The sequence below is a fragment of the Prionailurus viverrinus genome, chromosome E2 (genome assembly GCF_022837055.1).
Source record: "Prionailurus viverrinus isolate Anna chromosome E2, UM_Priviv_1.0, whole genome shotgun sequence".
Taxonomy (NCBI): domain Eukaryota; kingdom Metazoa; phylum Chordata; class Mammalia; order Carnivora; family Felidae; genus Prionailurus; species Prionailurus viverrinus.
The window spans coordinates 28,756,610-28,783,998 of NC_062575.1; the positions used below are offsets into that span (position 1 = coordinate 28,756,610).

Here is a 27,389-nt window from a genome sequence, read left to right on the forward strand (position 1 = left end):
AAGTGGCTGGTGACGCCTCCATGAGGCTTTTACCCAACATGTTCCTGGGCCTCCAGAAGGCTCTCCTGGGATCTGTCAGGTCACGTCAGGAGTTCACCAATTTGTTTGCATGTTAGAATAATGGGGGGGGGGGGGGTGCTTTCAAAAATTCCAAAGGGCCACACCCTGGGCCAATAACAGCATCGTCTCTAGGGGTGGAACATCAGCATCGGTACTTCTGGAAGTTCCCCATGTGATTCTCATGTGCTGACAAGCTTGGGAACTAATATTCTAGGCACGATGACACCAGTTCTCCACTCCCAGCTGGGGGAGACTGGTTCTGTGTTCCCTTGCACTTGGCACCCTGCTTCTCCAGTAAACCAGACCCAAGTGATTCTTGCCCTCTGAAAGGTTGGGGACAGGAAAGCCACCAAGACAGCCGTATTTAGACGAAACCCTGTGGGTATCCCCCAATGACTAACACTTCCGCCTCCAGCCTGTTCCTTGGCAGGCTCTGTGGCTCTCCCAGCTGCTCTCACACAGGCCCAGGCTCAGCACAGTTCCACCAAACTGGAAAGGAAGCCAAGGTCTGGAAATCCCCTCTTTGTCTCCAACCATCCTTTGGTGAGAATCCCAAAGGAATTTAGTTTCGGGATATCTGCGGGACAAAGTCAGTCAGAGAAGGGGAAATACCATAGGATCTCACTCACACATGGAGTTAAAAAAAAAAAAAAAAAAACAAAACCTAGCCAGCCAACCAACCAACCAACCAACCAACCAACCAACCAACCAAAAGATCCAGAGAACAGATTAGTTGCCAAGGAGTGCCGGTGGGGGTGGGCAAAATGGGTGAAGGAAATCAAAAGGTACCGACTTTTGGTTATAAAATAAACACATCATGAGGATATAATACACAGCAGGATGACTACAGTTCATAATATTCTTTTTTTTTAATATATGAAATTTATTGACAAATTGGTTTCCATTACAGTTCATAATATTCTATTGCATATTTGAAAATCATTAAGAGACCGATCTTCAAAGTCCTCAACACAAGAAAAAAATTTTTCTGTAACTATGGGAGGGATGGATGTCACTTATTGTGGACATCATTTTGCAATATATATCAATACTGAATCATTAAGTTGTCCACCTGAAACTAATATAATGTCCTATGTTAATTATACCTCAGTGAAAAATGGACAATTTTTAAATAAATGGGTGAAATAAGACCTATCCAGAGACTTTTTACTAACTGAAGCACCATACTACCTTCAACGAATGGTCTTCTTTCCAAAGGAAATTCCCATTTCCATAGATCTTTATTATTTTTCTGCTTACAAAAAATAACCAGTCACCTAAGAAGTCCTAAACATTGCAAAAATAAAACTTAAAGTTTATATCTCACGATTTCACCCATTAGGGAGAGACATACAATTGCTATGACTCTTTACCCATAGTGGAGGACATTTTTGCCTGATCCGAGAATCAGAAGAATGTCACTTCTTTAAAACTTTTCTAAAAATCATCTCCCATTTAACTTTATTTCTAAACTATGGCTCACCATGAACAGAAGATAACCCTCAAGGAAAAAAAAATGGTGCTGTTGAACTAGAAGAAGTTACCACCTGCCCAAGGCTCTGACCTGGGGCCTGGACTCCGGTTGCTCAAAAGGAGACCAGGAGTGTGAAAAGCACTAATTCAGCACCAACGGAGACTTTCTCCTTGACTAATCAGGAAGGATTAATGAGAACTGAAAATATGAGAATGTTCTCACTTTATGATTCAATTTGCATGAAAGCCCTGACCGCACACCTCCTAAAATATAATCATATTGACTCCTACTGGATATGTCTCTCTTTGGGGCAACACTGACCTGTCCATTTCAAGAGGAGGATGCTGAGGCCCAGCAATACGCAGGACACCCTTAAGAACTCAGGGAAGAGACTACCACGAAGACACATAAGTAGCAAATTATTTCTCTTTACAACAAGATCCAAATGCCTCAGAGTACCAGCTTCCCAGGGTTTGAATGCTCCCTCCATTTTGCCATGAGGAGCAGAAAGAATCACCAAGGCAAAGGACTGATGGGGATTGGGTGACGGTACAGGCTCTATCCCTCCACCAAGGACATGGGTGTTGGGGCATCATGCAATTTCCCAGCTGCCTGCAGCCTCTACATTTGCACAGGAGAGAAATTTAGAAACAAACAGTTTAAAAATAAAGGTCAAGGAGAGGATTCTGGAAGATGGCAGAGTAGGAAGCACCAGGACTCTCTCTCCCCACCTAGACAACACTTGCACGGGCACAATCTGTCTGATGGAATTGTTGGGGAGCTCTGAAGTCTTTGAAGAAGACTTCCCACTTCCAGGGGAAGGCCTCGGTGGTAAATTGTGGTTAATTTTGGTCAATTCCAGCTCTAAGCACAGTAGCGGCTCTCCATACCCCAAACCTGGTCACATGGCAGACAGCTGTGCATATGTTCCTGAAGCACCCTGCACACAGCCTGGAAGAATCAGGGTGAGTAAAAAGGACCTTGTCCTCCAAATATTGGAGATTTGTGCTCTGATTGCTGATTATTGCTTCTGATCACAGGTGCAGAAAAAAAAAAAAGGCAGGTAGTCATTGTTGTTGTACCTCCCCTCATTGTTGCAAAATCCTCTCCCTCCAGTTAAACTGTCAGGAGATTTAAAGGGCTAGACCCCTTTGATCCCACCATTATTTTTCCCTTCTCCCCTTTCTGGAGCTAGACATTAAAGACTAGGACACAGAATCTGTACATAAGGAGAAAATTAGAAAGTGACCACATATGCCCAAGGAAACCTCAGCAAAAACACAAGAAGACATTAGATTTACACCTCAGACTGCTCGTCAGCACAAAGACAGCACACACACACACACACACACACACACACACACACACACACACGATAACCAAAAACAGTAACAAAAACCCCAGAAAACTCTGGGGAAAGGAGAGAATCTGATTTCCAGAGATACCACATTATTATATTCAAATGTCCAGTGTTCAACCAAAAAAATCAGAAACCATATGAAGAAACGGGAAAGTATGACTCATTCAAGGGGGAAAAAAAAACACCAACAGACTCTCCCTGAGAAAGACTTCATGGCAGATATCTCAGACAATGATTTTAAAACAACTGTCTTAAAGGGAGCCTGGCTGGCTCAGTCAGTGGAACATGCAACTCTTGATCTTGGGTTGTTGGTTCCAGCCTCACACTGGATGTGGAGATTGCTTAAAAATAAAATCTTTAAAAAACTGTCTTAAATGCTCAGAGAACTAAAGAAATAGGTGCAGAAATTCAAGAAAGCGATATGTGAACAAAATGAAAAAAAAATCAATAAAGAGATAAAAAGAAACCAAAAAGAAATTCTGAAACTGACAAGTACAATTACTGAAATGGAAAATTCACTAGAGGGATTCAAAGGCAGATCTGAACAGGCAGAAGAATCAGTAAACTTAAAGACAGGGCAATGGAAATTATTGAAGCTGATGAACAAAAAGAAAAAAAGATTGAAAAAAAGCAAACAGAGCCTAAGGGACCTGCACATCATTAAGTGAACCAGCATGCACATTGCGGGAGTCCCAGAGGTGAAGAGGGGGAAGAAAAGAGGGGCAGAGAGAATATTTGAAGAAAGAATGGCGGAACACTTCCCTAATTGGATGAGAGGCATGAATATAAATATTCGAGAAGTGCAACAAACTCCAAGTAAGGTGAACTCAAAGGAATCCAACCAAGACACATGATAATCATATTTTCAAAAGCCAAAACCAAAAATGAATCTTGAAAGCTGCAAGAAAGAAGCAAACCATCACATACAAGGGATTCTCAATAAAATTATGTGTAGATTTCTCATCAGAAACTTGGGAGGCTAGAAGACAGTGGGCAGATATATTCAAAGTGATACAAGAAAAAAAAAACCCTATTAACGAAAAACCCTGCATCTGGCAACACTGTCCTTTGGAAGTGAGGGAGAAATCATGACATTCCCAGATAAACAAAAGTTGAGGGCATTTATGACCACTAGACCTGCCTTACGAGAAATGCTCAAGGAAGTCCTGCAGATGCTACACATTATTCTGAAGCTGTATGGAGAAACAAAGGTAAATACATAGGCAATTATAAAATCTAGTATTGTAATGATGGTTTGTAATTGTACTTTTTGCTTTCTACAGGATTTAAGAGTCTAGTATATTTAAAGGAAAACAATTATTGGTGTAAAAGCTAGTATCATTGTAACTTTGGTTGGAAACTCTAAATCTTGTTTTCTACATAATTTAGGAAATGAATATATTTAAAGGAATTAGTAGTTTATGTTTTGGGGTACACAATGTATAAGGTTGTAATTTTGTGACATCAACAACCAAAAGGGGTAGGGACAGAGCTGTAAAGAAGCAGAGTTTCTCTATGCTACTGAAGTTAAGCTACTATAAAATCAAATTAGAATGTTGTAACTTCAGGATGTTAAATGTCATTCTCATGGCAACCACAAAGAATAAAGCTATAGAATATAGACAAAAGGAAATTGAGAAAAAATTTAAACATTTCACTACAAAATATTAACTAAACACAAAAGAAGACAATGCAAGAAGTGAGGGACAAAAAAGCTGTAGAGCATATTAAGAACAAATAGTACAATGACAGAAATAAGTCCCTCTTTGTCAGTAATCATGTTAAATGTAAATGGATTAACTCTCTAAACAAAACACAGAGATTGGCAGAATGGATAAAAAAAAAACATTGGCAGAATGTTTTTATCCATTATATCCATCTCTTATAAACATATAAGAGAACATATAAGTCTCTTATATGCTGTCTACAAGAGACTTACTTGAGCTACAAAGACAAAAACAGATTGAAAGTAAAAAAATGGAAAAAGATATTCTATGCAAATAATAACCAAAAGAGAGTAGGAATGGCGATATTAATATCACAGAAAATAGACTTGAAAACAAAAAAGGTTATAAGGGACAAAGAAGGACATTATATAATAATAAAAGCTTCAACACAGCAAGGAGATGTAACAATTGTAAACATTACATGCCTAACGACAGACCACCAAAATGGAGAAATAGACAGTTTTACGGTAATATTTGGAGATGATAATGCCCAACTCACAATAATGGATAGAACAACCAGAAGAAGAGACATAAGGAAATAGAGGACTTAAGCATACAATCAACCAACTAGACAGACATATATAGGACACTCAACCCAACAACAGCATACACATTCTTCTCAAGTGCACAAGCAATATTTCCCAGGATAGACCATATTTTAGGCCACACATTAAGTCTCAGTAGATTTTATTTTTAAAGTTTATTTATTTCGAGAGAGAGTGTCTGGGTGTGTGAGCGGGAGAGGGGTAGAGGGAGTGTGTGTGTGTGTGTGTGTGTGTGTGTGTGTGTGTGTGTGTATGAGAGAGAGAGAATCCCAGTAGGCTCCGAGCTGTCAGAATGGAGCCCAAGATGGGGCTTGATCTCATGAATCATGAGATCAGGACCTGAGCTGAAACCAAGGGCCAGACACTTAAACAGACTGAGCTACCTAGGCGCCCCAAGTCTTGATAGATTTTAAAAGATAGATATCACACAAAGTATCTTCTCTGACCATGAGATGAAGAGAAATCAATAACAAAGAAAATTGGAAAATTCACAAAATTGTCAAAATTAAACCACACACTTTTTTTTAAAGTTTATTTACTATAAGAGAGAGCGAGAATGGGAGGAGGGAGGAGGGGATGAGGGGTTGAGAGAGACGGAGAGAGAGAATCCCAAGCAGGCTCCACACTTGGATGCTCAACCAACTGAACCACTGAGACTCCCCTAAACCACACACTTAACCAATAGAGCAAATAGGAAATCACAAAAGAGATTAGAAAATACTTAGAAATAAATGAAATAAAAAACATAACATACCAAAATGCGTGGGATCCAGTGAAGGCAGTGTTAAATGAATGCTTACATTAAAATACAAGAAAGGTCTCATATCGACAGATTAACTTTATAATTTAAGGAACTAGAAAAAGAACAAACTGAAACCAAAACCAGCAGAAAAGGGGAAATAATAAATATTAGAGCAGAAGTATAGGAAATAGAGAACAGAAAAACAATAGAGAAAAATCAATGAAACCAAAGTCAGCTCTTAAAAAAGATCAACAACACCGACACACTTTTAGAAAGATAAAGAAAAAAAGAGAGAAGATTCAATTTACTAAAGTCATAACTGAAAGTGGTAGTATTACTACCAATTCTACAGAAATAATAAGGATTATAAGAGAGTACTATGAACAATTATATTTCAACAAATTGGGAAACCTAGATAAAATGGGAGAAATTTCTAGGAACACACAACCTACCAAGACTAACTCATGAATAATAGAAAATCTGAATAGACTGTAATCTCCTAATAAGGAGATTAAATCAGAAATCCAAAGTCTCCCAACAAAGAAAAGCCTGATGGTTTCACTGGTGAATTCTATCACACCTTTAAAGAACTAATACCAATTCTTCTCAAACTTTTCCAAAAATTGCAGAGGAGGATACACTTCCTAACATACTTATGAGGTCAGCATAACCCTGATACCAAAGCCAGGATACAGACACTATAAGAAATCTACAGACTAATATTTCTTATAAACGTTAATGTGAAAATACTCAAAATAATATCAAGACAAATGCAAAGCCTATTAAAAGGATTATACACCATGACCAAGTGGGATTCATTCCTGGAATGCAAGGATGATTTACCACATGAAAATTGATCAATGGAATACACCACATCAACAAAAGGAAGAAAAAAACCCCACATAATCATCTCGATCGATGCAGAAAACGCATTTGACAAAATTCAACATGGTTTCATTATTTTTTTTTAAACTCAACAAACTAAGGGAGTACCTGGGTGGCTCAGTTGGTTGAGCATCCATCTTTGGCTCAGGTCATGATCTCGTAATCTGTGGGTTCAAGCCCCACATTGGGCTCTGTGCTGACAGCTCAGAGCCTGGAACTTGTTTCAGATTCTGTGTCTCCCTCTCTCTCTGCTCCTCTCCTCCCCTCCCCCGCCTCAAAAATAAATAAATACTAAAAAATTTTAAAACTCAATAATAAAAAGCATAATAAAAGCCATAATAAAAGCCATAATACAAATAAAATAATAATAATAATAATAAAAGCCATGAATGAAAAAATTCACATAATAAAAGCCATGAATGAAAAACTCACAGGAAACATTATATTCAGTGGTGGAAGAGTAAAAGCTTTTCCTCTAAAATAAGGAACAGACAAGGGTGTCTGTTTTCCCCACTTCTATTCAATATAGTAGTGGAATTTTTAGCCAGTGAAATTAAGTAAGAAAAAGAAACAAAACGCATCTAAATCAGAAAGGAAGAAGTGAAATTATCTGTTTGCAGATGATATACAATATTCTTGCATGTAGAAAATCCTAGACTGCACAGATAAACCATTAGAACTAATGCATGAATTTGGCAAAGTCGCAGGATATAAAGTCAACACACAAAAGTCAGTTGCATTTCTAGTCACAAACGACGTAGAATCTGAAAAGGAAATTACAAAAATGATTCCATGTACAATTGCATCAAAACTAATAAAATACTTGCAACGTGGATGGAACTGGAGAGTGTGATGCTAAGTGAAATAAGCCATACAGAGAAAGACAGATACCATATGGTTTCACTCTTATGTGGATCCTGAGAAACTTAACGGGAACCCATGGGGGAGGGGAAGGAAAAAAAAAAAAGAGGTTAGAATGGGAGAGAGCCAAAGCATAAGAGACTGTTAAAAACTGAGAACAAACTGAGGGTTGATGGGGGGTGGGAGGGAGGAGAGGGTGGGTGATGGGTATTGAGGAGGGCACCTTTTGGGATGAGCACTGGGTGTTGTATGGAAACCAATTTGACAATAAATTTCAGAAAAAAAAAATTAAAAAAAATAAAATAAAATAAAATAAAAATGAAAAAGAAAAAAAAAACTAATAAAATACTTAAAAATTAACATACGAGGTGAAAACCATGTACAATGAAAACTACAAAACATTACCAAAAGAAATTAGAAGCATAAATGAATGGAAACACACTGTAGGTTCATGGAATGGAAGACTTCATAACGTTAAAATGTCAGTATTATCCAAAGCAATCTACAGATTCAAGAAAATTCCCACCAGAACCCCAATGATGTGATTTGCAGAAACAGAAAAACCCATCTTAAAATGGAATCTCATATGGAATCTCAAGGGACCCCAAATAGCCAAAATAAAAATAAAATCCTGAAAAAGAAGGTCTCGTAATTTCTGATTTCAAAACTTACTACAAACTAAATCAAAACAATGTGGCATTGACATAAAAATAGACATATAATTGACTCTTGAATAAGATGGGTTTGAATTGCAGGAGTCCATTTCTACAAGAATTTTTTTTGATAAATACAAAATTTATCAATTTACAGTACGGTACAGTACTGTAAATATATTTTCTCTTCCTCGTGATTTTCTTCACATTTGTTTTCTCTAGCTTACTTTATCATACGAATACAGTATAGAATACGTATAACATACAAAATATGTGTTAATCGACTGCTTATGCTATTGGTAAAGCTTCTGCTCAACAGTTTGCCATCAGTAGGTGGGGAGTCAAAAAGTGATACACGGATTTTTGACTGCCCAGAGGTCAGCACCCCTAACCCCCACATTGTTCAAGGGTTAACTGTATAGACTAATGGAATAGAATAGAAGGCCCAGAAATAAACCTTTGCATATATGGCCTAATGAGTTTTTACAAAGGTGTCAGGTCCATTCAATGGGGAAAGGGCAGTCTTCAATAAGTGGTGCTGGGGAAACTGGACATCTGCACGCACAAGGATGAAATTGGACCCTTGCTTTATGCCACATACAAAATTAACTCAAAATGGGTCCAGGGTCTAACTACAAGACGCAAAACAGCAAGACTCTTAGAAGAAAACACAGGACTAAAGCTGAACCACCATGGATTTGGCAATGATTTCTTGGATATGATCCCAAAGGCACAGGTAACCAAATATATATCTTAGACTTCACAAAATTTTACTTTTGGACTTCATGAAAATTTTAAAACTTCCGTGCATCAAAAGACACTAGCCCCAGAGTAAAAAGGCAACCCACAGAATGGGAGAAACTATTTGAAAAACATATATTTGGTAAGGGATTTATCATCAGAATATATACAGAATGCCTAAAATTCAATAACCAAACTAAATGCCTGGAATTGAACAACAAAAACAATTCAAAATTGGGCAAAGGACGTGAAGAGATGTTTCTCCAAAAAAAGGCCTATGAATGGCCAATAAGTGCCATCAGGGAAAGGCAAATCAAAACTACAGACACAGATCCCACCTCACACCCATTAGGATGGCTACTATCAAAAAAAAAAAAAAACCACAAAACTGAAAACAACAAGTGCTGGCGAAGATGTAGAGAAATTGGAATGCCTGAGCACTGCTGGTGGGCCTGTAAAATGGTACAGCCGCTGTGGAAAACAGGATGGTGATTCCCCCCAAAAAACTAAGAACAGAATTACCATATGACCCAGCAATTCTGCTTCTGAGCATACACCCAAAAGAACTGAATGCAGAGTCTCAAAGAGATATTTGTACACCCATGATCATAGCAGCATTATCTGCAACAGCTAAAACATGGAAGCAACCCGAGTGTCCATCAATAGAGGAACGGACAAGCAAAATGTGGCATATTCATACAGAGGAATACTATTCAGCTTTAAAAACGAAGGAAGTCCTGCAATATACAATATGGCTAACCCTTGAGGATATTATGCTAGGTGAAATAAGCCAGTCACAAAAAGACAAATACTGCATGACTGCACTTATATGAGGTACATCGAGTATCAAATCCCTAGAGACAGAAGGTAGAGCGGTGATGCTGGGGACCGGGGAGGGGTTGCTGGAGAGTTACTGGGCAATGGGCATAGAGTTTTGGTTTTACAAAATGAAGAGTTCTGGGGGTGGATGGGGGTGATGGCTGCACAACAGTGTGAATGGACATAACACCACTGAATATTTTAAGTGGTTAAAATGGTTAAGATGGCAAATTTTATGTGTATTTTAACTTCATAAAGTCCATATATTCCTTTAGAAGTCCACCCTGAGGGGCATCTGGGTGGCTCAGTCAGTTAAGCAGCAGACTCTTGATTTCTGCTCAGGTCATGATCTCGCAGTTCATGGGGTCGAACCCCACATCGGGCTCCACGCCGACAGTGCTCAGAGCCTGCTTCTGATTTTCTCTCTTCCTCTCTCTCTCTCTCTCTCTGCCCCTCCCCCCAGAGCACTTGCTCTCTCTCCAAATAAATAAGTAAACTTAAAAAAAAAAAAAAAGTCCACGTTGAGAACATAGCCTAAGGAAATAATCCAGAACGTGAAAAGCTCTAGCTGCCAGGATGGTCATCACAGCGCTGGATGTCAGACACCTTTCCAGATACAGATGCACTGGCTCAGACACCAAGCCACCTGGAATACTGTGGCCTTGGGAAGATTAGGGTCTGTCCAGGTCTCCCCGCAGGGGAGGGGATGGGAGGCTGTAGTCATGAGGTCGCCTCCAGTGCAGGTCCAGCCTTTTGTTAAATTACACGCAAAAAATTCACTCACAAGAAGCACTGTGAGCACAGAGGACTTTAAAGTCCTCTTTCTCCTCCCCTCCCTTTTTGCTTTTTGCCACAGCTTCTGCCTGGTTCCCTCTTCCTCCAGACACCATAATGGTTCATGGCTCCCTGCCTCACTCCCCCCAGTTGTCCCAGGTGCCCCTCATGAGAAGGCCACGCCTGGCATCTCCACACACAACCTTTCCTGCGCCCTCCGCCTACCCCTTCGCCTACCTAGTCTTTCTTTACCGCGGTCACCGCCTCTCCACAACCGCACATCTCCATGCAATTGTTCGTTGCCTTTTTTCTGTTGGCACATCAGTGAGACTTTGTCGTGTGGTCGGCTATAACCGAGTGCCCGGCACAGGACCTGACGTGTTACAGAAACTTGTGCTGAGCGGGCAATTGATCGCTGGGCGGAGCCAGGCGGGAATCTGTGCTGGCAGTACTCCCCTTACGTGGAGAAGGGGGCATCACCCCACCAAAAATGCCCTCTGGCCATCCTACCCCCAAGAAGTTTCTGGGGGGTCTCCTCCCTGGGTGGCCCAGCCTCTCTCCCTCTCCTCCCTTCTCTTAGGAGCAAATACAGTACCCACCCCTCGTACCCCCACCCCACTCACATGTTCCATGCAGAGTCTGTCCCATCCCCCACACCCTGGTCCTTGCTGACCACTTTGTACCCAGGCCCCACTCTCTCCAATCCTATCAAGGTATTTTCCCCCAAATACTTCCCTTCCTGAGAGGAATCTGGGGCGGGGGCGGGAGGGGGGCTGTGGAAAGAATTAAAATGTCACATTTTTAGGAGCCCCTGGGTGGCTCAGTCGGTTGAGCATCCGACTTCGGCTCAGATCATGATCTCATGGTTCCTGAGTTTGAGCCCCCCGTCGGGCTCTGTGCTGACAGCTCAGCGTGTCGAGCCTGCTTCAAATTCTGTGTCTCCCTCTCTCTCTGCTCCTCCCCCGCTCATGCTCTCTCTCTCTCTCTCCTTCAAAAATAAATTAAAAAACATTAAAAAAATTTAAAATGTCACATTTTGTTTTTCATATAAAAGAAAGGAAACAGTCCACATGTAGTAGAAGAAAACAAGACCAATGCTTAAAAAAGTGGGTATGGTTCCGCCATTCTATGGACAACTATGTGGCCACTTAAAGTTCCAGTATGTTCACATTACAGACAATGAGCCAATTTCCTTAATATGTACAGTGGTTTTATTTACAGCCAAGTAGGAAAAAGACCAACAACCCAGTGGAAAGTGGACAAAGGGTACGAAGAGGCAGATGATGGAAAAAGAACTACAAATGACGCTTAAATATTTGAAAAGATAAGAGAAACTGGGGGGAAAGGCACCATTATTCATCTCGCAGGTCTGCAAATATGGAAAAGTTTGATGACACGTGTGTTTGGGGGGCGGGGTGTGGGAAGCAGGTCCCCTCACACATAGCTGCTGGGAGTGAGCATTAGTCCAACACGTAAGGAGGGTAATTTGCCATATTCATGAAAGCTCAAACTGCATATTCCCTTTGGCCTTGCAAATGTTGCATATGTGAGAATACGCACACATGATGACTGAACAGAGATATTCACTACGGCACTGTTAGGGACAGCAAGAGACAGGAAACACCCTAGATGCCCAATAACGGTTAAATTAATTGTGGAACAACCATAACAGAGAAATACTATTTAGCCGCTGAAAAGAAAAAAGCAGATATTTTTGTTTTGTGGTGATGTGGGAAGATTTCCAAATTACATTACATTTTTATTTTTATTTTTAAAATTTTTTTTTCAACGTTTTTTATTTATTTTTGGGACAGAGAGAGACAGAGCATGAAGGGGGGAGGGGCAGAGAGAGAGGGAGACACAGAATCGGAAACAGGCTCCAGGCTCCGAGCCGTCAGCCCAGAGCCCGACGCGGGGCTCGAACTCACGGACCGCGAGATCGTGACCTGAGCCGAAGTCGGACGCTTAACCGACTGCGCCACCCAGGCGCCCCTTACATTACATTTTTAAAAAGATAAAGGGGCCCCTGGGGGGTTCAGTCGGTTGAGCGTCCGACTTCGGCCCAGGTCATGATCTCACAGTCTGAGTTTGAGCCCTGCATTGGGGTCACTGCCGTCAGCACAGAACCTGCTTTGGATCCTCTGTCCCCTCTCTCTCTGCCCTTTCCCTGCTTGTGCTCTCTCTCAAAAGTAAATAAAACATTTTTTAACCCCCCCCCCAAAAACAAAAAAGATAAAAAACACTATCTAGAGCATACCACTAGTTGTGAGAAGGGGGGAAAAATATATATATTTGTATATATACAATATATGTGTGTGTGTATACATACACACACACATATATATACACATTTATACACATACACACACACACACACACACACACACACACACACACACACACACATATATATTTGTAAAGGCCCACTTGAAGTATCTTTGGAAGGAGACGTAAGAACCTAATAACATTGGTTGCCTTCAGGAAAGTAACCAGGTGGCTGGGAGAAAGAGGGAGGGAGAGTTACTTTCCATTATATACCTATTTGTAGGTTTTATATTATTTTATTATATGAATGTATTAGCTACTAAAAAATGAAATAATTTAAAAAATGAGATACGATGTACTTTTCCTGTAACATAAAATTCCATTGTAGTTTAAAAGGTATAATTCCAGGGGACTTGGATGGCTCACTTGGTTGAGCATTTGACTCTTGACTTCAGCTCAGGTCATGATCCCAGGGTCATGAGATAGAGCCCCGCATCAGGCTCTGTGCTGGGCATGGAACCTGTTAAGATTCTCCTCTCTCTCTCTTTCTCTCTTTCTCTCTCCTCCTCTGTCCCTCTCCCCCACTCATGCTTTTTCTCACTTTCACTCATAAAAACATTTAAAAAGTATATGTATATTTTTACATATGAGTCTATTTAAAAATATGAATATACACAAATAGAAAAAAGACTGGAAGTAACCAAAGGGAAAACAGAGACGATCTGAGGTCAAGCCAATGTTCTCTCAAGGCTCTTTGAAGTTCTCCTTTACCAAACATCAGAGCATCTCAGCGAGAAGGGCTGTGCAAAACCTTTCTGGGGAAGACTCCTGAGTCTGAGAATTTACCAGAAGACTCTGGAGTGACCCAAAGGATGGAGCAGGAGTCCCATCACAGAGAGTCAGTCTGGAAGCAGCATAAATGAGTGAAACTCACATTTCCGCAGGCCTCTCATCCCCCTAACCCAGGAAAATGACTGGTTTCATGCCTTGGTCCACTAGGGAGAAAGGATGTCCACAGAGCGGAAGAAGAGTCTGGGGTCAGAGATAGCCAGAACTAAGATCATATCTACCTCCACCCACCAGATTCACAGAGAGCTAAAGACCACTTAGGGTTTCCCAAAGGAACAGAAGGGGGGTCCGTGCCAACTTCACCCAGCTCTGAAGGACCCAAGTACAGATAGCATGCAGGTTACACAAGGACGCCTGTTTTACAGGTAACAAGTCCCACATGTAACCAAGCGCTTGTCTGCCTCACCGCTTTTGCAATGGTTTTAAGTACAGTGTGTGGGAGAGACATGTTCTCCAGGGTGACCAGAGGGACCAAAAATCTTCCCTTCTCTAGAAATCCTACACCCACAGCCAAAGTGATCAATTTTTCAATTCTTTGTTTCTTCGCAAATCATCTGGGCCTTTTCCTTGCCGACTAGATTTCAGCCAAGGTAGACCTGTGGCTACCAGCAACACAAAAATAGACCTGGCAAAGGACACCAGTAGTTTGTGTCCTTAGAACACCTACAACAAGTTTTTACGGGGCGCCTGGGTGGCTCAGTTGGTTGAGTGTCTGACCTTGGCTCAGGCAGTGATCTCGCGGTTCATGAAGTTGAGCCCCACACTGGGCTCTCTGCGGTCAGCGCAGAGCCCGCTTCAGATCCTCTGTCCCCCCCCCCCACCCCTGCCTCTTCCCCACCTGCACCCTCTCTCTCAAAAATAAGTGACATTTAAAAAAAAAAGTCTTTACAAAGTATTGGCACTTGTATCAATTTGCTTAACCCTCAGTCGACTCTGTGTGGAAGGCAGAAGAGAGGTTTGGGGATGGTGAATTTGCTTCCTAGCTCGGCTAGACTTGTAACAAAGTATCCTCCAGGGGAAGATCCTTCCTTGCCTTTTCCGGCTTCTGGAGGTGGCTGGCAATCCTTGGGGCTCCCTGCCTCATAGATACATCATTCTGACTTCTGCGTCTGTTGTCACATGGCTGTCACCTCACTGTGTGCTGACCTCTTCTCTTATAGGGACACCAGTCATAGCGAATTAAGGGCCCACTTACTCTGGTATGACCTCATCTTAACCAATGGCATCTGCTACGACCTTATCTCTAAATAAAGTCACATTCAGAAATACTGGGCGGGGGGGGGGGGGGAGCGCGGTTAGGACTTCAACATATCTTTTTCAGGGACACAACTCAATCCATAACAGACAGAAATAAACATACTAAGGAGTTCTGTGGAATTTTCCTCAGCAGGGCGATGTATGTGCAGAGACTACTTGGCCTGCCAAACATCCAGTCACCTCTGCAACTTTTTTTTTTTTTTAATTGTGAAACACTTCCAGAGACTTTCTCCTCTGCTCGTCCACCTTCATCAAGGACCCATGGCTCTCCGCATGCTTGTGTGGTGCTTTGAGGTTTGACCACGCCCTGGGGCAGGTCTCATCTCATCTAACCATGAAGCACCCTCTGTGGGACACATTATCATCCCCATTTCACAGATAAGAAACTGAGCTTCTGAGAGATGTTAGTTCATGGTCACCCCGCAGATACAAGGTGCTGAGAGCCCTGGTCTGCCCGCCTCCCCCGCCAGGTACCCAGCTGCGTGCCGTGCTATGGACACAAGGCAGGTGGCCACGATCAATGGCCAGTTGGCACTAGAGTTCAGCCATGTTTGAGGAAGGCATACTGGGGAGGAGCTTGGATGCACCCTACAATAATCAGCTTTCCCTTCTGCTGTGTTCTCCAGTGGGGGACCCAGCTGAGTGCCTTTCTGGGCTTATTGCTTCTTAGAAGGAAAAGCAATTTGGAGGGATGAGGCTCTCGGTACAGGCCTGGGGTACATCCCACATCCCACCACCCCCAGGTTTGGGAGACTAGGAAGTGCTGATTTTCAAACTGTGTTTTTTTTAATATTTATTTATTTTTGAGACAGAAAGAGAGAGAGAGAGAGAGTATACGTGCAAGCGGGGGAGGGGACAGACAGAGAGGGAGACACAGAATCCGAAGCAGGGTCCAGGTTCTGAGCTGTCAGCACAGAGCCTGACATGGGGCTCGAACTCACAAACCGTGAGATCAGGGCCTGAGCCGACTGAGCCACCCAGGTGTCCCTTCAAACTGTTTTTTGAGTCTCCAAACCCCCAATCTTTTAAAAAGGAAATGTAAGGATCCCCAACTTATAAAACAGATGCAAAGCATGCTTCAGGTAGGGATCCCTCCCATACCTCCCCAAACGGCCACCTCAGCAAACTCCATGTCCTGACCTCCTGAGTGAGAAAAATGTCTAAAAACCACATAAAGTGCAAAAAAGCAGATAACAAAATGCTCCTATGTCTTCACTTACTATGGGGTTAAAATGTTCATTAGAAATAGGCGGGAAATTTGACATTAAGAAATTACTGTTAAAATGCTTACAGTCTTCAGACGGTGTGGTTATTATTTTTTTTTTTTAAGATTCCTTATCTTTTAGTACATTCTGAGATATTTCAGTTGAAATGCTGTGATGTCTGTTTGAAATTTGTTTCAAAATGAGGTGTGGTAGGGGCGCCTGAGTGGCTCTGCGGGTTGAGCAAGCCACTCTCGGTTTCCACTTCAGTCATAATGATCTCAGGGTGTCAGGCAGAGCCCCACGCTCGGCGGGGGGAGCCTGCTTGAGTCTCTCTCTCTCCCTCTCTCCCCTCCCTTCTCCCCCACTCTCTCTTTCTCTCTAAACTAAAAAGATAAATAATGAGGTGTGGTAGAGACGAAAATGGGCTGCAGAAGGTTGGCGTGGTGGTTACATGAGGCTTCTCATCTGGCTCAACCCAACTCTGTTCCCTCTATTCTGTAAGTGTGGCATGGTAACAAAAAAGCATTTTTCGGCTAAAAAGACCGAATTGCGCGTGACGAGCAGCGTGGCTTCTGTAATTCTTTTTAAAACAAATTATTATCGAAGTACAGTCGGCATACAATGTCATATTAGTTTCAGGTGTCCGACCTGGATATTCCACCATTCTCTACACCTGTAGCTGCCCTTTGTCACCATTACAATACACATTACTTTTCATCTGCGTGAGTTATTTTGTAACTGAAAGTTTGTACCGCTTTTCTGTAAAGCACTTCAGTGAAGTATGACTGACACAGAAAAAGCTGTGTATGTTTAATGTATACAACCTGATGAGGTTGCAAGAAAATATACACCTGTGAGATCATCACCACAATCCATGCCATAAACCCACCATCACCTCCAAAAGTTTCCTCTCGCCCTCTGTGTGTGTGTGTGTGTGTGTGTGTGTGTGTGTGTGGACTATAGGCTGTATGCTGTACAGAAGGTCTCTAGGACTTACTTATCTTGTGTATCCAAAGCAAACTTTTGGTACCTCTTAATTACCTTTATGTATTTCGTCCACCCCCCCCCCCCATCTCCCACATCTTTCTTTTTTTTTTTTTTTTTTTTTTTTTTTTTAATTCTTTAAAAAGCAATTAAAAGTTAAAAGTTCCAGGAGGTGATAGGGGCGTTGGGAGGGTGCGGAGAAAGGCGAGCGCAGCCGCGTCCCCCGTCCCTTGGCCCGGCGGTGGGGCGGGGGGGACCCCGACCTGCCTTCCTCTGCGGCTCGCACCCAATGCCCCAAACTTCTCCGGGCGGCAGGCGGAGCGCCGCCCGGCCCCGGGCGCCCCGTCTGTCCACCCGTCCGTCAGTCCTTCCACCCGGCCAGCCGGCGACCTTCGGGGTCTCCCGCCCAGCGCCCCGGGGCACCGCCACCTCCCCGCGCCGCCCACCCGGCCTGCGCCGCGGCCCCCGGGCGCGCTCGCTACTCACCGGCTGCGCTCCTTCCCCAGCGCGCTGCGCACGAAACTGAAAGCCAGCGCGGAGAGCTGCGGGGCAGTGCCGGGAGCCGGAGGCCGCTGCCGGGAAATCACGTGGACCCGAGGTGCGGAGACCACGCGCGCGCCGGCTGGGCGGGGGCGCACCGCCGTTCCTGCGCGCCGCCGGCGGGGCGGCGGGACCCGGGCACACCCCCGAGGGGCGCGGCGGGAGCTCGCCGCCTCCGCGGAGGCGAAACTGAGGCAGAGGCGCGCGCGCGCGCGAAGGGGTCAGAGCGCTGCAGGAGGACCCCGGGATGAGTTCAACGAACGGTCCGCTCTCCTGGGACGCTAAGGAGGCGGGGACGGGGTGGGAAAGAGGAGATGGTGGCGGCGCGCGAGGAGATGGAGCCCACCCGGCTTGGCTCCTGTCCCTCCATGAAAGGAGGGAGAAGGGAATAACGGCGACAATTGGTCTTATGAACTGAGCCTTTGGCTTTCTGACACGGTGCCAAACACCATCTAGGAATTTCGCTAATCCTCAAAAGAACCCTAAAGCGCAGATGCGAGCGTGACCCCGTTTTACAGATGTGCAAACTGAGGTCGAGCGGAGAGAGGTGAAGGACTCTGCCCCCAGTGGCACAGGCAGAGACAGGAAGAGAAAGGCACCAGGAGCACTGGGCGGACAGAAAGATGAGCTGGCTCCTCCAGGAGGGGCTCAGCAGCAGTCCTGAACGGGGCGACGGCAGTGGGGGGGAGTGGTCCGACTCCCCTTCCAAAGCTCCACTAACAACCTCCTGGCTTTTTGCACCCCTCCCGGGACAGGGAGCTCCCTTTCTCCTTCAGGGAATACATCCATCCCTGGATTCCACCCACGCCCGGGTGACAGCCCTGCAGCGAAGCAGCTTTCCTCTCATCACTTTTGTCCCCCTGCCTCCCAGGCCACGTGTGTGAGGGTGTGAACATGGGGGTATGGCAAGGTGGTGGTCATGAGCACAGCCACATCAGTGCCAGGCACCCCTGGATTTATGCCCTTCTCTCCAACTACTGGCCAAATACCTTTACTCAGGGCTCAAGGACTGTGAAACCACCTTGACCCTGCGAGAAGCACTGCCTGACGGTCCCGAGGAGTGCTCCTGGTCAACTTAGTGAGCCTGACCCTTGCTTTGGGCCCCAAGATAAAGAGAAAGCAGCCCAAGAGAGCATTGGAGGGGACAGAGCAGGGATCGGAAGGAGCCTGACTCAGGAGATGGTGGCCTCCTGACAAATCTTCCCAAACCTGAAGGGGCATCCCCCTGCCAAGTGCCATATCAGCCCTTGCCTCCTAGCCATCAAGATACAGGCCAGCCCCCTTGGGCACCCTCATGATGTGGACCCTGACCTCATCTCTCTCCCTCTGCTCTTTGTTCTCTGTACTACATCGGCCTCCATGAAGTTTCCTGAGTCTGTCATGATTCCTTCTTCCCCAGGGACTTTGCACATGCCAGTGTCTTGCTTTTTTTCCCCCATCCCATTCGCAGGGATGGCAGGAGGGATTTTCTTCATGCATCTTTCCTGGAGCCTTAGTGCCTCCCAAGACCGGGATGATAGAAACCTTTCGTACTACAGCCTGAGGGTGGGAAGAAGACCTCTGATCATAATAAGGTGGTCCAGCTGAAAATATGCTTATGAGAGATTTCTCTTCCATGTTAACATCTGATTTACTTTTTAGGGGCTCCGCCCCCCTCTTTTACCAGAAAGCAGACCTCTGTGAGGGTCCCTTACTGCCCCCCCCCCCGCCATCTTTAGGATCTGAAGCCCCTCGTGCCCCCATAGGTCCTGTCCAGCACTGGAACCACATGGAACAGAGGAGTGACAACTCACGCGGGAAGCTGGTCAGGAGAGGAAACGGCACCTTTGATGGTGGGTAGGCAAAGAGGCTGAAAGGAGCCAGCGCTGTGGGGGAGGGGAGAGAGGGTCTGAGAAATGCTCTCTGCTGACCAAGGGGAAGGCTAGGAGACCCAGCCAGGGCCATTCCAGCTTCCACTCTTTCCTCTCTCCCAAAGCCACATGGGCAAGCAGATATTCACAAGAAAAGCAAAGCCAGCACACGTATCCTGTGGGGAAGGGAGCAGAAAGCTGTCAGGGCCTTCTCGGGGCCTTCTCCTCGGCACGCCCCAGTAATGGTGTCTGACACTCCGCCATGAGCGTCACCTCATATGGATGAATATCCTACAATGTCGGAGAATTTGGAGAGCATCAAATCCAACGCCCCCATTTTATAGGAAGGGAAACTGAGGCTCAGGGCTGGGCTTGCACCGGGTCCCAGCCTTCCAGCCCACAGCTCTTTCTGTCACACCAGGTTGCCAGTAGGGGACCTGTGCCCTTAAAGTGGGTCGAGCCACCCTGTGTGATGGCAGAGGTAATATTCTCCGGGTCAACCCAGAAACAGGGCTCCATGCTTTGGCTGGGCCATCAGCGTGCAAGGCCACCAGTAGGAAGAGGTGCCTTGAAGGAAGGGAACCCGGGGCTCCTAGTGGCTAGGGGGTCAGAGGCATTTGCAGCTCTGTCTGAGGAGAGCCTAAAAGGTGAATGAATGCCTCCCCATGAGGTTCGCATCCCCCAACAGCTCTGGATAGACTTGAAGCTGCTGTGCCTGTCAAGAGAGTCACTGTGAGTGCTCCCTGGGCACTCATGTGACCAATGTGGCGGGGGACCCTATGGCCTGGGCAGGCATCCATCTGTATGGCTGTGATGAAGTCCATCCCAACCCACACCTCTCGTCTTGCTCCCCACCTCGTGTGGTACCTCTCCTGAGAGAGGCCCCAGGGTGGCCTCTGACTGTCCACAGAGGGGAATCCAAGGCCCAGGGAACAGCCTGCTGGCCATTGCTCTCCTGCCCCCTTCGGCCCCCTTAAGCCATACCACCAGGATCCCCTTCCCAACAGACACTCAGGGAGAATGGCGGGTCCTGGAAAGAGACAAGGGAAGGATTCTGGGGTCTTATTTCCTTTGGTCCTGTTGCCTGATTTTCTTTGGGGTCTTCTGTCTGCTTTCTTTAAGACATAAGGTACTTGAGGGGCGCTTGGGTGGCTCAGTCAGTTGAGCACCAGACTCTTCATTTTGGCTCTCACAGTTCATGAGTTCGAGCCCCGCATTGGGCTCGGTGCTGACAGCTCAGAGGCTGCTTGGGATTCTTTCCCTCCCTCTCTCTGCCCCTCCCCCAAGTGCATGTGCTCTCTCTCTCTCTCTTTCTCAAACTAAATAAATAAACATTAAAAAAAAACAAAAGACATAAGCTACTATAGGGCTTAGCTCTCCCCGTCTACCCAAGACCATTTCCCTCTCTCAAGTTGGAAACAGTCTTCGATATAACTCTGAAATCAAAAAGAGATGAGAATTTGGCCCTCCATTGGACCCTCATGCCCCAGAAAAGAAACTCTGGGAATAATTCCAAGTGCTTCTATCTAATATTTGAGGCCCTTCTTAAAAGAGCCCTTTTGAGCGCTCTCTTGAGATCTGCCTCCAGCCTCCAGTCCTTTGCTCAGGTGGTCCTTTCCTCCCACCCTGCCCTCCCTCTGGTCTTCATGGTGATTCTTCCTCCTAATTAGGAGTCAAGGTAGAAGGGGGCACCTGGCTGACTCAGACGGTAGAGTGTATGACTTGACTCGTGAGTTCAAGCCCCATGTTGGGGCCGAGCTTACTTACAACAACAACAAAAAAGTCTAGGTAGGATCCTGTCAGGTCATAAGTCCTGGAGGGAAGGGACCATATTTCCCCACCGATATCTGTGCCTGTCCCCAGGGGGGGGCTGGGGAGAGATCTGGGGAGTCAACCACCCCCTCCTCTCTCTCTCTCTACAGCACATACCAGGAATCCCAGAGGCTTAGGAAGAGCTTCTTGTTGGAAAGTCGTTGTTGGTAAGTGTTGTCAGAGTATACTGAACTTTTCAGATTCCTAAGTAACAAACAAACAAACAAACAAAAAAGTAAATAAAATAATACAAAACCTTAAGAGGTGTTCAAAAGGCTAGCTGCAATGTGCTATCCTGGATTGGATCCTAGGACAGAAAGGGGTATCAGTGGAAAAAGTCTGGAGTTTGGTTAACAGCAATGTTACCAACATTAATCTCTAAGTTATGACAAAAATACAAAGGTTAGGAATGACTGTGGGGGGCAGTACGCTTTTCTCTATTTCCCATGATGTACCTGCATTCCTTTCATCTTCAGCATTTGTGCATTAAGAAATATGGAAGATACACATAGTCCTTAGGCTCAATTCCTTATCTACAACGACAAAAGCAAGTGAGCTCTGAAAACACATTTTTTTCTTCAGTCTGTCAGTAGATCCGGCCATTTGGATAGGGGGCTATCTATAGTATTTATCTCACTTCTCGTGATGTGGAGAGAGACCAGTGTGTGTGACTGTGGGGTGCCACCCCACATCCCATAGGGGGTGTCCTGCCGTGTATCCAGGGCACACACAAGGTGCTACCTTTCTGAAATCCGCAAGATTCTGAATGTGGAAGTTCATGTGGTCTTAATGGCCATGAACAGGGGGTTGTGGATCTGTGTGACAAACCCCCCACGTCCTACCTCCAAGCCTAAGAATGAAATGTTACTAAAATGGCTAAAACCCCATGTGTACCCCTCCATAACTTGTGTCATATGGTTTTGATTATCAGGAAGATGCCCATGTTTTTAAAAGCAGTCAATTGCAACAGGGGTGGTGAGAAGAATTTGGAGGTTTTGGAGGCCCCTCTGTGGGCTGGGTCCCCTATTTCCCCACCTCGCCCCATACCCTCCTCGCCTCTTCTAAAGCATAAGCCACCAAGAGTTACCTGCTTGGGCGTGGGAGGAGTTATACTATCACAAAGGAACTGCCCATGAGCTTGTTCTGACAAGCAATCTTGGGCATCCTAGAGCAGTGGACAGTTACTTGAGGATGGATGGTGGGGAAACCAGGGAAAAGCTGTAGGAGACATAAGGGGTTCCATGGTCAGGACAGGGACCTGTCAGAACAGCTGTGGTCACTTCCCCCAGAGATGGGAAGAATGCGTTGATATGGGGTCCCCATGGCTGGGAAAAGAGGAAGCAGCCTGGGGCAGGGGCTGGGGTCTAGGCTGGGCTCTGTGGCTTGAGTCAGAGGCCCCACTCCATCACTAATTTGCCACTGCTGACCTTTGCCCTCTCTGGCCCCTGGCACCCTCATCTATATGACAGTGAAGCAATCCCTTGCCTTGTCCACCTGTCAGGGCTTGGCAAGGATGCCTTTACTTAGCCTTCTGTGACCCATCTTCTTCTGCAAAGTGAAGATAGTAATAGTAGCTACCTCATAGGGTTGTTGCAAGGATAAAATGAGATGATCCACATAGAGAGCTTAGAACAGGATCTGCTGCATGGGAACCCTCCGAGAGATACTGTTGCTTTTTCCAACAATATTCCTGGAATAATGACTATACTTCAGCCCTGGGTGAGAAGGTGGAGTACAGCAAAGAGGTGAAAAGACATGGCCTCTACCTTTAGGAAGCCCAACATTCATCTGCTAACCCCAGAACCAAATGCAAAATTGCACCTGAGCAGTATTTTAAAGGAGAAATGCACCAAGCTGTGGTTTGAGGACCCTGAAGAAGAGATCTGACCTAGTGTGTGTGTGTGTGTGTGGGGGCTTTTCCTGAGGATGAGGAGGAATCAGATGGGGGAAGAGAGAGAGAAAGCATTCAGGGTAGAGGTAATAGCATGTGCAAAGGCCCTTTGGGGGGAGCATAAAGCATGGCTAATGCAGGGGATGGGGTTGGGGAGTGTGGCCTCAAGTGGCCTGGGAAGGTCAGCAGGATCCCCAGTTTACAGACTGTTGGGCTAGGCTCTGGGAGACCTCTCTCCTCAACAAACAATTGAAATAATGGCTACATTACAACAAAAGGTTTTATTTAATACGCAGCTCAAAAGAAAGAAAGAGATAATCCCAGCCACTAGAGATGAACTAGGAACTGAGAGCTAACACTAAGTAAAGTAGCCCAGAGAAACAAATTTGAAGATGTGGGTTCAAACCACACTGGCCTGGGGTTTAACACCCTCAGAGGGAAAGAAGTGAGATGAAGAGGTGGAATAAATAAATGATAATAATATCATAATAGTAGGGGACTTTAACACCCCCCTTAGAGCAACGGATAGATCATCTAAGCAGAAAACCAACAAAGAAACGATGGCTTTAAATGACACATTGGAGTGGATGGACTTAACAGATACATTCAGAACATTTCATCCTAAAGCCGCAGAATACACATTCTTCTCCAGTGCACATGGAATGTTCTCCAGAATAGACCATATACTGGGACACAAATCAGCCCTCAGCAAGTACAAAAAGATCGAGATCATACCGTGCATATTTTTAGACCACAACATTATGAAACTCGAAATCAACCACAAGAAGAAATTTGGAAAGACCATGAGCACTTGGAGACTAAAGGACATCCTACTAAAGAATGAATGGGTTAACCAAGAAATTAAACAGGAAATTAGAAATTCATGGAAGCCAATGAAAAGATTAACACGACAGTCCAAAACCTCTGGGATACAGTGAAGGGGGTCATAACAGGAAAATATATAGCAATCCAGGCCTTCCTAAAGAAGGAAGAAAGGTCTCAGATACACAACCTAACCTTACACCTTATGGAGCTGGAAAAAGAACAGCAAATAAAGCCTCAAACCAGCAGAAAATGGGAAATAATACAGATTAGAACAGAAATCAATGATATCGAAATAAAAAAACAAACAGTAGAACAGATCAATGAAACCAGGAGCTGGTTCTTTGAAAGAATTAACAGGATTGATAACTCCCTAGCCAGATTTATCAAAAAAAAGAAGGAAAGGACCCAAATTAATAAAGTCACAAATGAAAGAGAAGAGATCATGCAGAAACACAAACAATAATAATAGAATATTATGAGTAATTATATGCCAGCAAATCAGGCAACCTAGAAGAAATGGAAGAATTCCCAGAAACATATGAACTACCAAAACTGAAACAGAAAGTAGTAAATTCAAACAGACTCATAAACAGGAAGGAAATTGAATCAGTAATCAAAAATCTCCCAAAAAATAGGAGTCCGGGGCCAGATGGCTTCCCAGAGGAATTCTACCAAATATTTATTTATTTATTTATTTATTTATTTATTTATTTACTGACTTATGCTTTTATTTTTTTTAATTAATTAATTTAATTTATTTGTTTATATTAAACATAATCTATTGTCAAATTGGTGTCCATACAACACCTGTGCTCATCTCAACAGGTGCCCTCCTCAATGCCCATCACCCATCACCCACCTTCCCCTCACCCCCACCCCCTATCAACCCTCAGTTTGTTCCCTATATTTGAGAGTCTCTTATGGTTTGCCTCCCTCTCTGTAACTTTTTTCCCCCTGTTCCCCTCCCCCATGGTCTTCTGTTAAGTTTCTCAAGATCCACATAGGAGTGAAAACATGGTATCTGTCTTTCTCTGTCTGACTTATTTCACTTAGCATAATACCCTCCAGTTCCATCCACATTGCTACAAATGGCCAGATTTCATTCTTTCTCATTGCCAAGTAGTATTCCATTGTATATTTAAACCACATCTTCTTTATCTATTCCATAAATTTGGCTCTTTCCATAATTTGGCTATTGTTGAAAGTGCTGCTATAAACATTGGGGTACATGTGCACTCCTGTATCCCTTGGGTAAATTCCCAGTAGTGCTATTGCTGGGTCATAGGGTAGTTCTATTTTTAATTTTTGGAGGAACCTCCACACTGTTTTCCAGAGCAGCTGCACCAGTTTGCATTCCCACCAACAGTGCAAGAGGGTTCCCGTTTTTCCGAATCCTCGCCAGCATCTATAGTCCCCTGATTTGTTCATTTTAGCCACTCTGACCAGTGTGAGGTGGTATCTCAGTGTGGTTTTGATTTGTATTTCCCTGATGAGGAATGATGTTGAGCATCTTTTCATGTGTCTGTTGGCCATCTGGATGTCTTCTTTAGAAAAGTGTCTATTTAGAAAAATGTCTTTAGAAAAATTTCTTCTGCCCATTTCTTCACTGGATTATTTGTTTTTCAGGTATGGAATTTGGTGAGTTCTTTATAGATTTTGGATACTAGCCTTTTATCTGATATGCCATTTGCAAATATCTTTTCCCATTCCGTCGGTAGCCTTTTAGTTTTGTTGATTGTTTCCTTTGCAGTGCAGTCTACCAAACATTTAAAGAAGAGTTAATACCTATTCTTTCAGAAGCTGTTCAAAAAAATAGAAACAGAAGGAAGGATCCCAAACTCATTGTACGAGGCCAGCATGACCTTGATTCCAAACCAGACAAAGACCCCACTCAAAAGGAGAATTAGAGACCAATCTCCCTAATGAACATGGATGCAAAAATTCTCAGCAAGATACTAGCCAGCCGCATCGAACAATACATTAAAAGAATTATTCACCATGATCAAGTGGGATTTATTCCTGGGCTACAGGGCTATTTCAATATCTGCAAATCAATCAATGTGATATATCACATTAACAAAAGAAAGGATAAGAACCACATGATCCTCTCAAAAGATGCAGAAAAAAGCATTTGACAAAATACAGCATCCTTTCTTGATAAAAATCCTCAAGAAAGTAGGGATAGAAGTAGGGAAACCTCAAGATCATAAAGGCCATATATGAAAGACCCACAGCTAATATTGTCACTAATGGGGAAAAACTGAGAAGCTTTCCCCCTAAGGTCAGGAACACGGCAAGGATGTCCACTCTCACCACTGTGTTCAACATAGTACTGAAAGTCCTAGCCTCAGCAATCAGACAACAAAAAGAAATAAAAGGCATCCAAATCAGAAAGGAAGAAGTCAAACCCTCACTGTTTGCAGATGACATGCTATTCTACATGGAAAACCCAAAAGATTCCACCAAAAAACTGCTAGAACTGATCCACGAATTCAGCAAAGTCACAGGATGTGAAACCAAGGTACAGAAATCGGTTGCATTTCTACACACCAATAATGAAATAGCAGAAAGAGAAATCAAGGAATCGATCCCAATTACAATTGCACCAAAACCCATAAAATACCTAGGAATAAACCTAAGCAAAGAGGTGAAAAATCTATACACTGAAAACTATAAAAACTTATGAAAGAAACTGAAGACACAAAAACATGGAAAAACATTCCATGCTCATGGGTAGGAAGAACAAATATTGTTAGAATGTTGATACTACCCAAAGCAATCTACTTATTCAATGCAATTCCTATCAAAATAACACCAGCATTCTTCAGAGAGCTAGAACAAACAATTCTAAAATTTGTATGAAACCAGAAAAGACCCCAAATAGCCAAAGTAATGTTGAAAGAGAAAACCAAAGCAGGAGGCATCACCATCCAGCTGTGTTACAAAGCTGTAATCATCAAGACAGTATGGTCACTGACACACAAAAAAGACACATGGTTCAATGGAACAGAATAGAGAACCCAGAAATGGACCCATAAGTGTATGACCAACTAATATTTGACAAACCAGCAAAGAATATCCAATGGAAAAAAGACAGTCTCTTCAGCAAATGGTGCTGGGAAAACTGGACAGCGACATGCAGAAGAATGAACCTGGACCACTTTCTTACACCATACACAAAAATAAACTCGAAATGGATGAAAAACTTAAACATAAGACAGGAAGCCATTAAAATCCTAGAGGAGAAAGAAAGCAAAAACCTCTTTGACC

General features: G+C 44.1%; 1 protein-coding gene across 16 annotated transcripts in view; it reads right to left on the reverse strand.

The window, feature by feature from the left end:
* NLRC5 (NLR family CARD domain containing 5) overlaps positions 1-17,788 on the reverse strand; it is an 87,617-nt gene extending 69,829 nt beyond the window's left edge. For 15 of the 16 annotated variants that reach the window (XR_007147317.1, XM_047835178.1, XM_047835177.1 and 12 more), the window contains exon 1: positions 17,688-17,788. The gene's annotated coding sequence lies outside the window, so the exon portion shown is untranslated. The remainder of the gene's footprint in view (positions 1-17,687) is intronic. The other variant, XM_047835173.1, reaches the window with a different exon arrangement.
* Positions 17,789-27,389: the final 9,601 nt, after the last annotated feature.